This window comes from Camelus bactrianus, chromosome 28 (genome assembly GCF_048773025.1).
Source record: "Camelus bactrianus isolate YW-2024 breed Bactrian camel chromosome 28, ASM4877302v1, whole genome shotgun sequence".
In the NCBI taxonomy this organism is placed as follows: Eukaryota; Metazoa; Chordata; class Mammalia; order Artiodactyla; family Camelidae; genus Camelus; species Camelus bactrianus.
The window spans coordinates 17075305-17091954 of NC_133566.1; the positions used below are offsets into that span (position 1 = coordinate 17075305).

Genomic DNA, 16650 nt, shown 5'->3' on the forward strand with positions numbered 1-16650 from the left:
AAACTTACCAGTCCCCACAAACACGGCACTGACTGACACTCTGGTCAACGGGAAGGTTGGGAAATGAAGGAAGTTCCCATTCTGTAGTATTAACTGATGTCTCCTCTTGTTTGCTTTGGGAGAGTGGCGATCTGCAGAACTATCGGAATGTGTGGAACGGTTTGCTGGTAACACCAGCTCAGGCCTTCCAGAACTAAACTTCCCAATGAATTGCAGAGGACTGAAGACCCCCCTGGGTTTTTCTGCAGAGCAGACTCATATGTGTGTATGATCATAATATTTAAAGAAGGGAGGTGCCCAGAGGGCAGGAAGGAGGTGCTTTACAAGCCCAGATGAGATCTGATTGGGAGTATGAGGTTGTCCATCAGATAAAAATACCACACACACAGCCTGGATTTGAGCCCACTCCTTAATTTATTCTGAAAGAAAAGGAGGGGAGAATGATGGGAACAGAGCCTTAGGGATTAACTTCTCACCAACTGCCTCTCTTAACACACTCTGTGATTTGTTTCAATCCAGCCTTTAAAACTGGTAGGAATGTAAACTGGTACAGCCACTGTGGAAAGCAGTATAGAGGTTTCTTTAAAAATTAAAAACAGAACTACCATATGACTCAGCAATTCCATTCCTGGGTCTATATCTGAAAAAAATGAAAACACTAATTCGAAAAGATACACGTACCCCAATGTTCATAGCAGCACTATTCCCAATAGTCAAGATGTGGACGCAACCTAGGTGTCCATCAACAGATGAATGGATAAAGAAGATGTAATGTGTATATGTATATATAATGGAATACTACTCAGCCATAAGAATGAAATTTGCCATTTGCAGGACCTGGAGGTATTATGCTTAGTGAAATAAGTCAGGCAGAGAAAGACAAATACAGTATGATATCACTTATATGTGGAATCTAAAAAATAAAACAAATTAGTGACTATAACAAAAAAGAAATAGATCACAGAGAACAAGCTAGTGGCTATTAGTGGGGAGGAAAAATGGGATGGGACCAGACAGGGGTAGGGGATTAATGTGTATAAACTGCTATGTATGAAATAAATAAACTACAAGGATATATTGTACAACACAGGGAATATAGTCAATATTTCACAATAACTCTAAATGGAATATAACTTTTAAAAATTGTGGATCACTCTGTGGTACACCTGAAATTTAGATAACATTGTACTTCAACTATACCTCAATATGAACAAACAGATAAATAATTTTTAAAAAAGAATCAGCAATTTATTTCATCTCTGCCTCTTTCTTCCACTTCCTCTTCCTTCTTCTAAGAAGGCAGGAAGAAATTTTTTAGAAGTCCTATCAACCTTGCCCTATATCTTAGGAGACTTGAAATGTTTATTCTCAGTGTCTTCAGCTTCCCTTCCAATGGGAGCTTGATTTGAAAGACTCCACCAGCCTTCAACTGAGCAGACACAATCACTGTAGGTATAAAAGTCAGGAGAGGGAGAGTTGTTTTGAGGCTGGGGTCGCAATTAGGCCTTTGGATCCCTAAAGGATTTGCCATCACCTCTACGACTCCATCACAACTTGGTATAGAAAGGGTTTGTCTTTTCCTCCAACGATTCCAAAGCCAGTTACAGACCTGGTGCTCTGACCACATATCCCCAAGGCTTCAAAGCCCAAAGTTTCTATCTTCCTTTAACAGTTAAGGACATGACAGGGCAGAGGTTAAATGACAGTTTCAAGTGAAAAGCTCATGCTATAACCCAGGTCTTCCTCCTTCTGCTTGGTCCCCCTTCAGTGTTTTCCTTTATCACAAAACACTCTTGCACAATCCACAGAGTGGACAGTGTTAGTAAACAAAGGCTGCTGTCAGCCACCTGCCTGGAGGAAGAAAGGATATTACACGTGTATCTGAAGCTCACTCTGCTGCCAGGACTTCGGATGCCCCCCCCACCGACTTCCCTAAACATCTCAGAAGTTCCAAGGGCTGGAAATGGAGCAAGGATCTGAGTCCACAGGGAAACAGAGTTCAGGGAGAGTTTCTAATTATAAACAACAAACTGGAGTTTGGATTGTCTCAGAAACCTTCCACAGAATGACTTTTCTCCCTTCATTGTCTGACTTTTGCTATTTTTTTGAATTGGTGTGTTTATACAACTTAAAGTTATTTTTTTTTTTAGATTAGTTTTGGTGGCCAAGTGTCTCCAGAAGCAGAGTTAAGAAGCAGAATAATAAGGCTTTCAATCACGCACAAGACTGACAATTAGCTAATAAAAATCCTTTTTTTTTTTCTTCCTATTTCCTCAAAAGACAGTTCTCAGAAAAACAATTCATTTACTGTTATGTACCCTGTTTACCAGCAAGGTTAAAAGTTCAGGAAAATGAAAGACAGCAAAATATTTACATTAAAGCAAATCGGTGCCCCTCTACCGTGTCTGGCTCTGCAGATGCAGGACCGGGCCCTTGTCACGCCGTCGCAGGCGAAAGAAGTCGCGCTCTGGCTGGCTGGCCCGGGGCCACTCTGCTCACTCTCTCTCCAACCCTTTTTTGTCTTTTCCCTGAGCCTGCTGTCTCTGCTTCCCTTGCTTTCTAGATCTTGTCTCCCTTTTGCTATTATTTGATGGCTGAGGGCATTAGGACCCAATCAGAGTTTTCTTTCCCTAATGGCATGTTTCTACTACTTTCTGACGCATTATTATTTTTTTAATCCTCAATTTTTATGAATTGAAATAACAAGGACGATCGTGACCATCTATTGAATCTGTCCGTCGTGCCAGCTGTTAGGCTGAGCGCTTTCCTACATCCCCGCAAACATCCTCCCATGCTGGCGTGGGAAGCACTGTTCTCTCTAAGAGATGGATTTGAAAACGGAGACTTGGAGACATCAGAGATGCAGACCAGACACCACACAGACCAGCGCTGGGCCAGTCTGATCAAGTTCTGGAATCTACGGAGTCTCCATTTTTCCAGCTCTACAGGAGGGGCCCCAGCACTGACCATGTCTTCAGAAGTACTTTTCTGGATCGTTCTTGCCTCAGAAAGAGACAGGTCAAGGGAAGTCAGTGGTCTTCATCTAAGGTGAGCAATGCTCTTCCAGAGGGGACAGCCGGTCAGGGCCGGGCAGGAGGCCAGGTGGGCATTGGGCCAGGCTGGCCGTCCCTGCCTTGGTCAGCCTCTCACAGCCGTGCAGATCACCGTGGAAACCTGCCCGTGACCGAGAGAAGGGCCCCACCTGGTTGGGGTGGGCAGCCTCTGCAGTCCGCCCAGGAGAAGGCACAATCGGGGTGCCAGCCTGGGACCAGAGCTGGAGAGGGGGGCACATCTCTCCTCCTCCACAGACACTGGAGCCAGGTGCGGTGCTCAGGTGCCCTGCATCAGTGAGCAGGGCAGAAGGAAGGGGATTGTATCCAGATGACTCTGCCTTGGGCACATCCTTCTTGCGGCCCTACTATGTGCCAGTCAACAGCTGGGCGTGAACATCGCAGCCCAGGCCTGCCCTCAAGGGCTCTGCATGCCTGCGCTCACCAGGCCTGGAAAGTGTTTCGGTCCCTCCCACCCATGCCCACCGCTCAGAGTGGGAGCATGCTGGTCCTGGGGGACAGAGGTCTTCCCTTCTGCAGTGTCACATGGGTCTGAAGGAGCCTGGGAACAACCCCTAGGGCTCAAGAAACACATCCCCCACACCCATTACACACACACACACCCGCGCACACACACAACACAAGCACGTGTACCATAGGCGCCTAACTCCCATCTATCCACGCCCGCCACACACCACACACAGCGCACAGACACGCATACATACACACACTCACAGCACAAACACGCACACCACACATACATACCACCCACACAAACACGTGTGCCCCACAATACTCACGTGACCACACCCCCCTCGCGCATGCATGCACCTGCTTCTCTCACTCCCCCACCGCTGGCTCTGCTTGTTCTGGGGCAGCCCTGCCAGAACCCCAGGCAACCGGCCAAGCCCCCTCCCTTCTAGAAGAGATGCCGGGTGTGTGCAAAAGTTAGTGTTTATAAAGTAACTTCTTGGGAAAATTTAAAAGCGGTATAATGTGAGCTAAACTTTGGAGGGTGTTTTTGGTTGGGAGGTAATTAGATTCATTCATTTATTTTTTAAATGGAGGTGGTGGGGATTGAACCCAGGACCCCATGCATGCTGAGCAGGCACTCCACCACTGAGCTGTACCCTCCCCCTTAATGTGGGCTAAAGATAGAGCGAACACATATGTTCTTGTCCAAACCAGCACAGGTCCGAGAGGAATCAGCAGGCAGGAGCTGATGTCTGGCAGGTATGAATGGGACCGTCCTGAGCAACCCAGGGGCCCGGCCTCCTCACCTAAAGGGACCAGGGACTGTCATTCCAGAGCGGTGTTCTGCTGCCTTTAGAGGCTCCAGAAATTTTTAAAAAATATTAATATAATGGAATAAGAATCGGTAAGAGCTGGAGGCAGAACACTGATGGTTTTGGACGGTATTTTTGCTTTTCCTCCTCAAATGGCAGCAAAGGCCACCTCCTCAGGTGTCCCTGGCGCCTTAGCCCGGCCCCTCCCCGTCTCACGCTTTCTCACCCCGCTGTTAGCTGAGGGGGTGGAGGCCTGCCTGGGGCCCCGGGGCCTCTGTTGAATGGATTTCCCCACCCCACCAGCTCCTCAGAGGAGTCGAGACCAAATTCACTTGACCAACATTTCTTCACCACCTACGTAAAGCAGGCACATGCTGGGCTGTGGAGGTGAAAGGTGTTGGTACAGAGCTCTGACCTCAAGGGGCCCGGAGCCGGGCTGGCAGCTGACTCCCCGGTCTCCTGGGATCTGTTTGTAAAGCAGATTCTGGTGCCGAACGGCCAGGGTGGGGCCTCTCCCTTTCTGACCCATCCACCCCACTTTGAGAAGCAGGCAGTTTGCAGAGAACAGATCTGCCCACGTCCCAGACCTCTGAGGTGTCAGGAAGCTCGCACTCGTCCGGCAGGAGGCAGGACCGACGTGACCACTGAGTCCGCCTGGAAGGGGGGCCCACACCTGCCCTCAGGGCCGCTGGGGCACGAAGGGGGCCAGGACTCAGCAGGGATCATTTGACTTTCAATCGCCCCATTTTCAGTTATGCTCTGTGTCTTCCTTCCAACTGGCACTTACCATTCACAGTCCTTTATAAGGAAAAATGGCGTTTGCTTTTACATATTTACAAAACACAAAGAGGCAGCATGGGAGAGAGATGGGTGAGACCAGACTGCTCTGGATTTAAATCCAGGATGTACCTTCATGTTACCAGTTTTGTGGTCTGAAGCAAATTGAAACTCAGTTTTCTTAACTGAAACAAGTGGATAAAAACCCCACCCCCGGGACCTGTTAGGAGGACTGGGAATAAGGCTGTGAACCACCCAAAGGGCTGGGATGATTCTAAAGGTGCATGTTTATTAATCCGCCTACTCAGACAATCATCACTGAAAGCGTGGTATCTGTAGACCTGGGGAGAAGATGTGAATGACTGTGCCCCGCAAGCCCCAGGGACTCAGATGGCTTTTGAAGTCCAGCTAAGTCATGGGAAAAGAGAAACAGACCCGGGATTACAGAAGAGAGAGCATCACATGAAGATGGACCTTCAACAGGGAACTCAAGTCTCATATCTGGAGATGTCAGTGCTCCCCAGGCACCTGTGAGTCAAGGCTAGACTTCCCCCAGGTTGACCCCCTCCTACTGGATCAAAGCAAACGTGACTTGAAAGCACATCAGTATTCACGGAAAAAAGCATTTCGATCTAGAAATTTCAAGTCAAGCCATTTGTCAGAGAGCCTCAGCCTAGGTAAGCTGGTTGCAGCTCGCTCGCCTGAACTATGAAACCCTCACGGCTTTTGATAACAGAGTCAGAAGCCGTTGTGGGGATTCACGGGCCTGGCTGGTTCAATTACGGTGCATTTCTGAGCCCGATGCTCACATGGGGAGCAGGGGAGGAACGTGCCTTGTCCCCAGTAAGTTTTCACCTCCACTGGATTCGTTTTCTCTGACTGGCATCTCTGGTGACAAGGGAACAGGGGGACCAAGCAGCGTGAGGAGGCAGCTACCTGCATCCCAGGCGGGGAGCCTGTGTGTGACCCCCTCCCGGCTGGACAAGCACACGGAGCCCTTGATGCCACCTCGTTTTTGCTGTTCTTGAAACTCTACCTTCAGAGCAACTTGCAAACACCTTAGAGATACTGGAGTGAAAAGGAGAGTCTGGAAGATGGGGGACGAGCAAATATCACCACCATTTCCCCAAAGAATGGGTTCTAAAAGCTACAGAAGAGCAGACTGACTCCCATTTCCGGGCAAGCCCAGAAGAGGCATGAGGCACGCTGCACAAGCATCTTGGGAAGAAAGTGGTGGTCTCTGAAGAGGCAACGCAAGTTCTCTAAGAGAAAGTCATTCCATGCTAACCTCATTTCCTGTTTTGACGAGCTTCACCAGAACAGTCGATTAGGGGAATGCCCCAGAAAGTGTGTCTTGCTTTCAGTAAAGCATCTGAAAACCTCTTATCGGGTCCTATGTACGTAAGACACAAAAGATGGGCCCGGTGATAGTGTGGCCAGAAGAATTCATGGCTGGTAGAACAACCATCGCCAAGGGGTCCACTCACGGCATCGTGACAACCCTGCAGCCCCTGCTCCCACTGCAGCCACTGGAGACGGCCAGGCCGCCCACCTGGGAGGTCTCGGTTGGACAGACTCTTGAGGGCTCTCGCTCCACTGGCAAGTGTGGCTGGTAATGGTTGTCTGAAGCTCTACACCCAGAGAAGGTTAAAGAACCCAAGGGGACAGTGTTGGTCTGTGGCCGGTTTTGCCCCAGTTCTGTTCTTTGGAGGAAGCAGGGTTATTCCCATGGAGGGTCACAGGGCCCTGTCCTGTGTTTGTCCCCACTGAACAAACAACTTGGAGGAAAACACTGAAGGCCTATTTAGCACATCTACAAATCACACAAACCTCTGAGGACACAGTGGCCTCCAAGAAACAACTCACACGAGTCGGAAAGCCTGGATGAGACAAGACAGAACAAAAGTGAAGTCCTGTTTCCTTTAAAACCACAGTGCCCTGGAGCAGCATGAAATCTGGGTGCATTTGATTCTTGTCATGTGTCTGCGTCCTCGAGTGTGGCCAGAGATGACAAAAATGACACCACTGTACAGTCACCTTTACTTTTAAATTCTTTTTGTAATATTAAGCTCTTTCTCGGGGTGTTAGACACGCACTGAAAATCCCTTCCCTACTTATGGGACCGTCTTAAGTGAGGACAAAGTAAGTCAGAGGTGGTAAAGCGCTTTGAAAAAGGGAAAGCTCTGAAATTCAAAATAGTATTATTATTTGTTGTAAGGTGCTTTCCCTCCAAAAAAAGAAAGAAAAACTCTGACAGTCTGCGAGCGATAAGCAGAAAGTGATTGAGCGCTGACTGCTGTTTCTCCGGCTCTCACCCCAGACCGGTCGGCTTGCACAGATGCCGGGCTGAGCCCATCTCTAAAGCCCAAATGCCCCAGAACGCCAAGCCCCTCCCCTGGCGATCTGCTTTTCTAGAACTTCTTCCTGGAAGGCTTGCTTCCCACCAGCCTCAATTCTGGGGTTCCAGTAATTAAATATTCATTCAGCCAGCTCCCCTTTCCAGGGCTGGGGCTCCAAAGAGGCAACCAAGTAAATGCCACAGGAAGTCTTCTAAAATACTTGAAGGTATTTTAAATTCTTTGCAGTCCTACCATGTTGCTCTCTCTCCTGCACACGGCCTGGCTCAAAAGGTAGGTGACAAATACACAAATAACAACCTTAAAAGTCTTTCAGGGTCAGTGTAATGTCACTTGGCAGTTACAGGCATCAGAGATCCCCTAGACTGAGCTGTCGGCTGGAACTTTCTGTGACGATATACGTGTTCCATTATCTGTGCTGTCCAATATAGCGGCCGTAAGTCAAGGCCATATTTATTTACATTTCAATTAATTAAAATTAAAAGGAATTTAAAATTTAGTTCCTCAGTCACACCAGCCACATTTTCAGTTTTCAGTAGACACTCTTGGGAAGTGGCTGGTAGCTACCATATTGGACAATAGAGAGACCTAGACCAGCAGTTCTCAACCTTGACTACACAATGGAATTATGTGAGGAATTGTTTTAAAAATACTGATGTTTGCTCCTTCATCCTAAATTCTGGTGTGCGTAGTCCTGGTGGAGCCTGGGCATTTGCGTTTTTTAAAACTCCTGGTTAACTCTAATGTCTGGCCAGACTTCAGGGCCGTTGACCTGACCACCCGGGTCTGTGTAAGTGCCCCCACCACGCACGTCCACAGTCCCACCACGGGGCCTGGGCTGCCAGCACCCGCCGGGGCTGGGTCTCTGCTGCATCAGATACGTTTTTGCACTGCCTCCTCCTCTTCTAGAACCCAGAGAAAGGGAGCCAGCAGAGGTGGGAAAAGAGAATCTCAGGGCAGAGTGCGATCTCTGGGATAACTTCACCGAGGCTTCCTAGTGTTCTGCCAAGGAAATTAGCCTCCAGGGAAGTTCAGTGACTCGCCCGCCAGAGCCAAGGGCTGGCAGAGCCGGGATGGGAGCCCTGTACTCAGACGCCCCACTGAGGACACATCCCTCCACTACATGGTCACCTGTGATCTTCGGGAACGTAAGCAAACACAGTTTAACTTATTAATAATGCAAAGCTTGGTTTCAGATGAGAGTCTGATCACCCAGAGAGCGGATAGTTCATAAGCAACCTTTTCTGCTGGGGGTGTCCTGGCAGAATGCCCGGGTCCTCTCTGGGGCTGCTCCAGTGACCTCCTTAGCTTATCAGCGTAAATGGATTCACAATTTCCTCATCCAACAATTATCGAGCAGGGTGCCAAGTGCTGGGGACAGACTGAGGGGTGAGATAGACTAGAACCTGCCTTTATAGAGCCGAAATCTGGGGAGGCAGGGGCAGGCAGACGGCTAATAAATGACCAAGCAGGATAAATGTAGGGGGATCTCTCAGGACAGGTGGTCAGAGAGGTGCCCCCCTGAGTTGGAGACCCCTGAACTGAGACTCGGATTTACATCGCAAATACACTGTGCTGGGCATTAGGGAGTTTTGAGTTGATCATCATGGTCCACTGATAAATCAATCCTTAGATGTGCGAAATAGCACAACACGTTCATTTTATGTTATTCTTCCACGTCTGCTGAGCTTCAGTGTGAAGCCAGACAGGAGCTGCTGGAAGGCAGCTACTAATGGCCTCCTGGGGACAACCCCGGAAGCATGGATTTGTCCTCCTAGGGGTTGGGGAGGAGAGTGGGACTCTGCAGAAGGAATGCTCTGATACTTACTCATTTCAAAGAATGTTTAGTTGCCAATTCCAGGGGCTCAGATGTGAAGCATGGATTTAAAAAAATCAGGGCATCTAAGGGACATGACCATGCTGTCTGTCTGTCATGACCTGCCCAGGACCCCTTACGCTTTTTGAGTGAAGCCCAGCAATGCCCACTCATCAGGAGGCTACAGGTGCTGGGACGGCTGGGGCAGAGCTGAGCTCATCCACGGCCTTGTCTCCAGAACCTGGCACACAGGGGGCCCTAAGGAAACCTCTATGGACTGAAAAAGTGAGTGGGTGACCAATGTGTGGAGGGAAGGAGGCAGGTAGCTGAGACGACAGAGTTCTCCAGGAGAAAGCTCTAGGTTGGTGATGATCTGGGGGCACCATTTGTAGGTCCTGATCAGAGAGGGTGTGGGGAGAGACTTCCAAATGTCATCCAGTGTTGTTCTCAAATGTCACCATGCCAGTGCTCACTCTAGAGAGGTCCTCCAGAGAGAGAGAGGAAAGTCAGGGTAAGCAAGGCTGAGTAATAAGAGAGTCAAGTTAACACACTTCTAGAGCTGTCATAACGATCTGTGTGGTTGTGGCAGTGTTTACTTGTGGTCCTATAGAAATGAATCTCAAACGCTCTTTGGTGGCCTTAATTACTATCTGAACACAGCTAATAAGCAAACAATCCATTGTTCTTTATTTACGCTTTTAATGAGGGGAAGGGGATTAAGACACACGTTGACTGGCCAGATAAATAGGAAACAGACCAGACTAGACCGTGACCACAATATCGCAGACGCATCATAGTGATACAGAGGCCCTTGGAGTCCACGGCTGTTGGCATCAGGTCCCAGGGCCAGCCCATCCCCCGCACTCCGGCTGAGGGCAGCAGGTAGAGACGCTGGAGGGGGCTGAGTCCTGATTTTTCTGTGCCTGTGTCATTTTCGAGCAAGTGTGTCATAGGGCTTCCTGTTTCATCTCCCAGTTATTCTGAAACAAAAACATGCATGAAAAACACAGGTCACTGCCAACCGCATTGAGACACAGTCATTCCAGTACATGGAAACCGAAAAGGGAAAGACAGATCGTAAATGCCGCAATGAGCCGGGGAATCAGATTTATCAGCATCTATTCAAATAGTGATAATCAACAAAACTGCGGTGTGATGGGGGGCGGAGGGCAGGGCGTCTGTTTAAAAATAATTCAGAAGAGACTGTAAAGGCAGGTGTTCCCAGAAGCCCACTGCCTGTTTACTGAAAACCTGAAGTCAGGTCTGACCCTCTGGGTCCGGGTCTAAGCCTGGGGTACACTGAGGCCTTCCCCTACGTGCTCCGGTTGGTCTAGCTGAAAAGTCAGTCACACATGACTTTCAGGACAACCCTGGTGTTTGCCGAATCTTTGATCCCCTTCCCTCTTCCCATCCGGGAGAGTTGGTATCAAAGCATGGTGAGCAGACAAGCTTGTGCCTGGCAGCCTCAGCAAAGCGGAGGAAGAGAAAAGACGGGAAGAGGAAGCCCTGGCTCAAGCAAAGGCCCTGGGGACAGCGCAGCACTGAGAACAGCTCCAAAGAGTTTGATTCTACTCAAAACGGCTTTGCCGTTGGGGCCAGTATGACTTGGGTGCCAAGCAGCACATCGTTTGCGGAAGCTCACTCTCAGTTCTCCCAAACAAGTGAAGGGATACTTCCAAAGACAAACCAACCGAGGCACAGGCTGATTTAGAAATACAAATGGCACCACCTCGCCCAGAGGCCATAGCCCCACAAGCCAGCTTTGTGCTTTAAATTTGCTGCTCAGACACTTGGAGGAGGAAGAGAGGACTGGAGAAGCAGGGCCACTTTCCATTCACCGGGAAAGCCAGCTGTCCCTGTCCCTCCCCATTTCCTGATTTTTGTTAATGGCGCAAAATTATTTGCAAAAAGGCTGGGGTGGGAGGCTGCACTGATTTTGGAAAAAATCCATCCTTCCGGGAGTCATTCACAATGTGCAGTAGCACGCAGGAAACCCCGAGAAGTTAGGAAATAAAGAAAGCTGCTTAAATTAGGTTCTCGTGTGCTTCACAAATATATCTGGAACCGAAGCCCTCTCACACAGGACCCTTTGCCAGCAGGGTTCCACTGGGCAGTAGAGAGCAAAGCTTGTCTTAGACTCAGAGTCCTTGCTGCCCCGACACTCACGCAGCAGTTGTGGCAGTCTGTGTTTGCTTCTTGAGACTCTGTCTTGCTTTTCCTCAATGTCTTTCCCCTAATGCCCTGCACATAGAACTTAGCTGATTCACACAAACTCCTGCAGCCTTTATTTTTTTTCTCAGAGGTCTCGTATACCAGTGGCAGTGCCATGCCAGGCTTCCTGAGAGGTGATGACGCTGGCTGTGTGGTAGCTAACGTTCTGGGGATAAGACTGCCCAGGTGAGCCTTTTGGGAAAACCAGCTTCCTGATTTGTTTCCTATGAGCTAGCATTTTCTAATGACTTAATATCCAAATCTGGGCCCAAGATTTCATACGCAGTGCCTTCCTGGGTGGGCGAAGAGAAACAGGAACTAAGAAATGCATCAGTGGTTGACATGGGTGGAAGGGGAAACCTGGTTCCTCTAGTATGAAATAGAGATGCAGCTTAGGAACGTGCATTCCTCTCCAGTTACCTTCCTTCTGAGTGGGAGGAAAAACCAAAGTGCAAGAGCCCAGGCAGGATTCAGGATGGACCACTCAACCACGTGGACCTGGACCAAAATCGCAGAGTGAGAGGTGATGGGGCCGGAAGGATCATCTGGTCAACCTTCATTTTACAGGCACACAGAGCCAGGAAGTTGGCAGTCTTCCAATGGTCACATTGGAAAAGACATCGCTGAGACCAAGACCTGGGTCTCTCCCACCTTCAACCTTAGACTCTGAATTTCAGCTTCCTACTGTAAAACCTGAGCTAGCTCGTGTGGGAGCTTTTGCATGGGTAAGTCAAATCTCCAGTGACTCCCTATTGGCCTGGCTCTCTAATTATCATTGAACCCAAGATGGCGCATCCAGGAACTTTAAAAGATTTGCCCCTAATTCAGAGCTGATGGCACACATAGCTTCCCATTTGTCAGAGTTCACTGGGAGGGGGTGGAGACCACCAATACCTTCCCCAAGTTAGGACATTCTTAGAGAAGCTTCCGGTCACATGATACTCCCTTATTCTTACTCCCAGCTTGGTTGTGTTATCCTGTTACTGCAGGTCTCTAGCATTTAGGGGGTCTTCATTAGGTCTCCCCACTGTGGGTACCCAGCTTTGCTTCCCCTGGGATCTGAGGGAGGGCCTCGGGGTCACATACATCACATGGTGAACGCAAGTCCCCATCCGAGACCTAAAAGGTAGCCCAGCCAATCCTCTGGATGCGCCCCGAGCCAGCTTCTAGGCCCTTTCTGTCCCTGGCAGAGGAAAGGCTCCGTGCATGGGAAATGGAGGAAGGGAGAGACAGTGGCTCAGATGCCCAGCCCCAGACTGGATGGGTCACCAGTCTGACATATCTTCTCAATTCCATCCAAGCGTCTATGTCCCAGGCAGGAAGTACCAGGGCAGTGGGGGAAGCCAAGACCACAAATTTCAATTTGCTGTAACATCCATGGCACTGCCAGTAACTCCTCACTAAAAGGCCAAAGCTGAGCCCCCAGCCACCCATGAGAACCTTCTCTGCACCAAGGTCTCCGTCAACGCTTGGGAAAAGGACAGGCCAGGCGCTCACATCCTGTGCGTGTTGACTCACACTGGATTTGGACAGGATTGGAAACCAACTTCTTGAGATTTTGAAACAGTTGCCAGGAAGGTAGGGCATGGGCTTGGCAACACCACAGTGCTAAGTTTCAAAAGTCCTCTGTTTTTATTTCTCAGAAACTTACAAGGGACGTGCTCAGAAAACGTCATTGCTTATCACAGACTAATTTTAGGAAAAAGTGATATTGGTCCTGTGTGTAAATTATTAGGCTTTTGTGCTGCTAGAGATGTCAGGGCAGGGGAGAGAGGAGCCACCCTTGTGGGGGGGGCCCCTTCCCTTGTTTCTGAGTGTTGGGGGGGGGCTCCCATTTTTAGAACTAAAGCCACAGAACCCCAGGCAGACTCAGAACCTTTCCTGAGGGGATCTCCCCTGAGAAGCAGGTTTTGCGAAGTGTTCCACTACAGACCTACCCGTAGTCCAGAAAGACTCGCCCTTTGCACCCCGGCAGCAGAGTGCGAGCCTGCCCTGGGGCTGCCCCGAACATGGCCAGGTCCTCTTGGCCACCATTTGTGGAGCTCATCCCAGCTGCCAGCTCCTGCTCCCGAGGTGTGCTCTTCCTGAGGCATCAGCCCTCGCAGGTCACAGCTAACAAGCATCTCTCTCACCTGGGAGGCAGGGGGAGTTCAACAACCTGCTGGTACCTGGCGACGCCAAGCTCCCTGTCCAGCGTCCTGACCCTGATGCTCTGCCACCTTCTGGGATGAGCTGGGGCTCACAGGGGATTCAGATAAGTTCACCCACCTTTCGGTACAGAGAGGGACCCATTAAATACTTCCCTTTGTTTATACTAAAGGTGGAAATGGAGTTAAGGCTGGGCAACCCAAGGGCTGAGGCTCACTGGATCTTTTCCTGGTCCAGTTCTGCCATCCCCCTCACCTTGGCCACTTTCTCTATCCATAAGATAAAATCCACTTTTCAAAGAACTAAACTTCAAAAACATTTTAGCAGATCTCTAGTCTGGTTGACATTGTGAAAGGTCAGAATTACAGGAATCATTGCTATGCAGTTCCTGAGAGATGCAAAGGGCCTTCTGGAAGGCTGGTTCTACCTCAAAGGTCAGACTAGACCCATGAAGTGAAACTCAGCATCAGAGGGAAAATGGAGACAACCTGCAGGCTTCACTAGACGTGATCTTTTAGGTGTTCCAGCCACCTGTGGCCCATGGCCCAAACCGGTGGTTCTCAGCCTGGGTCTCTGGACCAGTAGCACCATCTGAGAATTTTCAGAAATGCAAAGTTTCGGCCCTGCCCCAGACTTTCTAAATTGGAAACTCTGGAGATAAGGCACAGGGATGTCTGTTTTCACAAGCCCCTGGGTGACTCAGACACACACCCAAGCATCCCCAGGGGTGAGTGATACGTGGACCACAGGCTCAGTCCTTGTGACCTTGGTGACTGACTGCAGGTTGGCCGTCTACTGAGTTCTCAGTTTGGTCAACTGTACCCAAGCTCCTTGCTGGCTGGCTCTCTCCCGAGATCCCGCGGTGGGAGGAAAGAGCAAGCAGCTCAGAAGCCATCCGAGACTCTTGACAAGTTGCTGGGGTGACCAGGGCAGAGACAGCAGCACGGTTCACCCCTTAATCCCCTTTTCCAGATGCTGCTCGTCTGTACCACATGGGGCTGAGCACTGTGGGACACGACACCTTCACCAGGGACTTCCCCCTCGTCATCACATTTCTTTCCCGGCCAAGCCTCACCCTCCCACGCCGGAGCCTCCCTCTCCCCCGCCCTCCTTGCCCGAGGAGAATTCTTAAGCCATGATGCCTACTGGTATTTCTCTCCAACAGGAGAAGAGCAAATGTCTTCACCAGCTTGAGCCCCCTCACCGCCACCCTGGGAGGACAGGTGGGAGCAGAGCCCGCTCTGCTCTGGGGACCTATGCTCACACTGACACTCCATAGTGCACAGGTGGGGAGCACCCACCAAATGCTCACAACCAGACAGGTAGGAGGCAACCCACGACCAGGCCAAAAAAAAAAAAGTTTAAAAAATAGTTTGTTTATCATTAAAAAAAAAAAAAAACTAACCTCATACAGGAAGTATGAGAAAGAAAAGAAAAACAGACCCAGGCTAAGACACTGAGTGGGGCAGCACTGGAAGTGTGCACACTGGTTGCACATGAAACGAGGGCTCCTTGGTCCATTTCCCACCTTGCAGGGGTGCTGGGAGCTGGCTGGGAACGGGGTCACGGAGGGTGGGGACTTACGAACAGCCGGGGTGAAGCAAGGAAAGGGACCGTGAGTGGCGAGGCACAGCCTGGCCAGACGCAGGGCAGTGCGTGCGGTGGGACGGCGCCCCGGCAGGTGTGGCTGTCGCTGCCAGACCTGGGGAAGAAGACACCTAAAATGGAAACTGCCCTCCGAGACCGTCCCACGCACCCGCCTCTCTGCCCCACGTTCCACCCTCTTGTGTGTTTCAGGTGAAGACACAGGAGTTCCCAGACCATGATCTTCGCCCCCTTCACCCCCCACGCCCCTTCTAGGGTCAACAGCACTCAGCTAGGGACACCCCACCGTCCCAGGCCTTCCATCCAAGCCGGTGGCTGTGTAGACCTTCAGGACAACAAGCCCAAACCGGCCTGACTGGCTTTGGTCTGATGGGCAGACGGGACACCATCCAAGGCAGACAGGAGTCAAGTCAGACGTCTAACCCAGAGCCATCTGCCCCCCGTCCCCCAAATGTGACTCCAGTGGCTTTTTCAAAAATGGGACTCACGTTGTCCACCCAAGAATTCAAATGAGAAAAAATGACGAGACGAGAGAACATTTCCTCTTTCACGGCACGAAACGGTAGGAGAACAGGAAACAGGAATTTTCCCCTCCCCGTAATAAAAAACAGACACAAACCCTGTAAAATGGACACACACGGAAAAGATACCAACGAAAGGACTCCAAGTTGTGACTGTCGCTGTCAAAGAAAGCCATTGGTCATCTAGAAAGAAAGAAAGACAGAAAGAAAGAAAAAGAAAAAACTCTGCACACCAAAAAAAAAATCTCAAAATAGAACCAAAACCTGCAAATCATACTCAGGAGTCTACTGTGAACCTGTGTTGTAGCATGCTGCTGAAAAGGTTAATAATTTTCCTACCGAAACTGAATGTGGGTTGTGAAAGAACATTAAAATGAAGAAAATTTCCCCGTGGCTGCTATTTATTATCAGCAAAGCCATCAAGTTTCAGTTTGAGTTATTTGTATTTATTTGTGAAAACAAAGATTAGATAAGTAGAAACATAACCTCATCCTAATTATTGCCCTGGAGTATCTGATTTTTAAGACAAAAAAAAAAAAAAAAAAAAAAAGACCATCAGACACACACTGAAGGCATGGGAACTCAAAACAGCAGAGAGGAGAGAGGATGCTTCTGTCTCGTTCTAGCACCTAAAAAAATGTATTGTCTCGTGTAAAACATTAACATTCGTGTACAGTCTGTAAAGACCACAAGAGAGGCAATATGTACTCCAAGTTGTTAAGACTTTTGTCAGCTTTTTGTATGCTCCAGTGCAGAACTTTTTTTAAACTGCCAACTGTAATTTTTGTTTTACACTTGCAAAAACTGTAGTGACAGCCATATATTTCAATGCTGAAGTCTTGAGGGGAAACAAAGGGAATTTAAGTGCTGCTGGAAAAG

General features: G+C 49.4%; 1 protein-coding gene across 9 annotated transcripts in view; it reads right to left on the reverse strand.

Moving 5' to 3' along the window:
• The window catches only part of ANAPC1 (anaphase promoting complex subunit 1), a 394152-nt gene that overhangs the window by 83780 nt on the left and 293722 nt on the right, over positions 1-16650 (reverse strand). For 4 of the 9 annotated variants that reach the window (XR_012502952.1, XR_012502951.1, XR_012502950.1 and 1 more), the window contains one exon: positions 9951-10266. The exons of the other annotated variants lie outside the window; for them this stretch is intronic. The gene's annotated coding sequence lies outside the window, so the exon portion shown is untranslated. Of the gene's footprint in view, positions 1-9950; positions 10267-16650 lie in introns of those variants that run through there. 9 annotated transcript variants of the gene reach the window in all.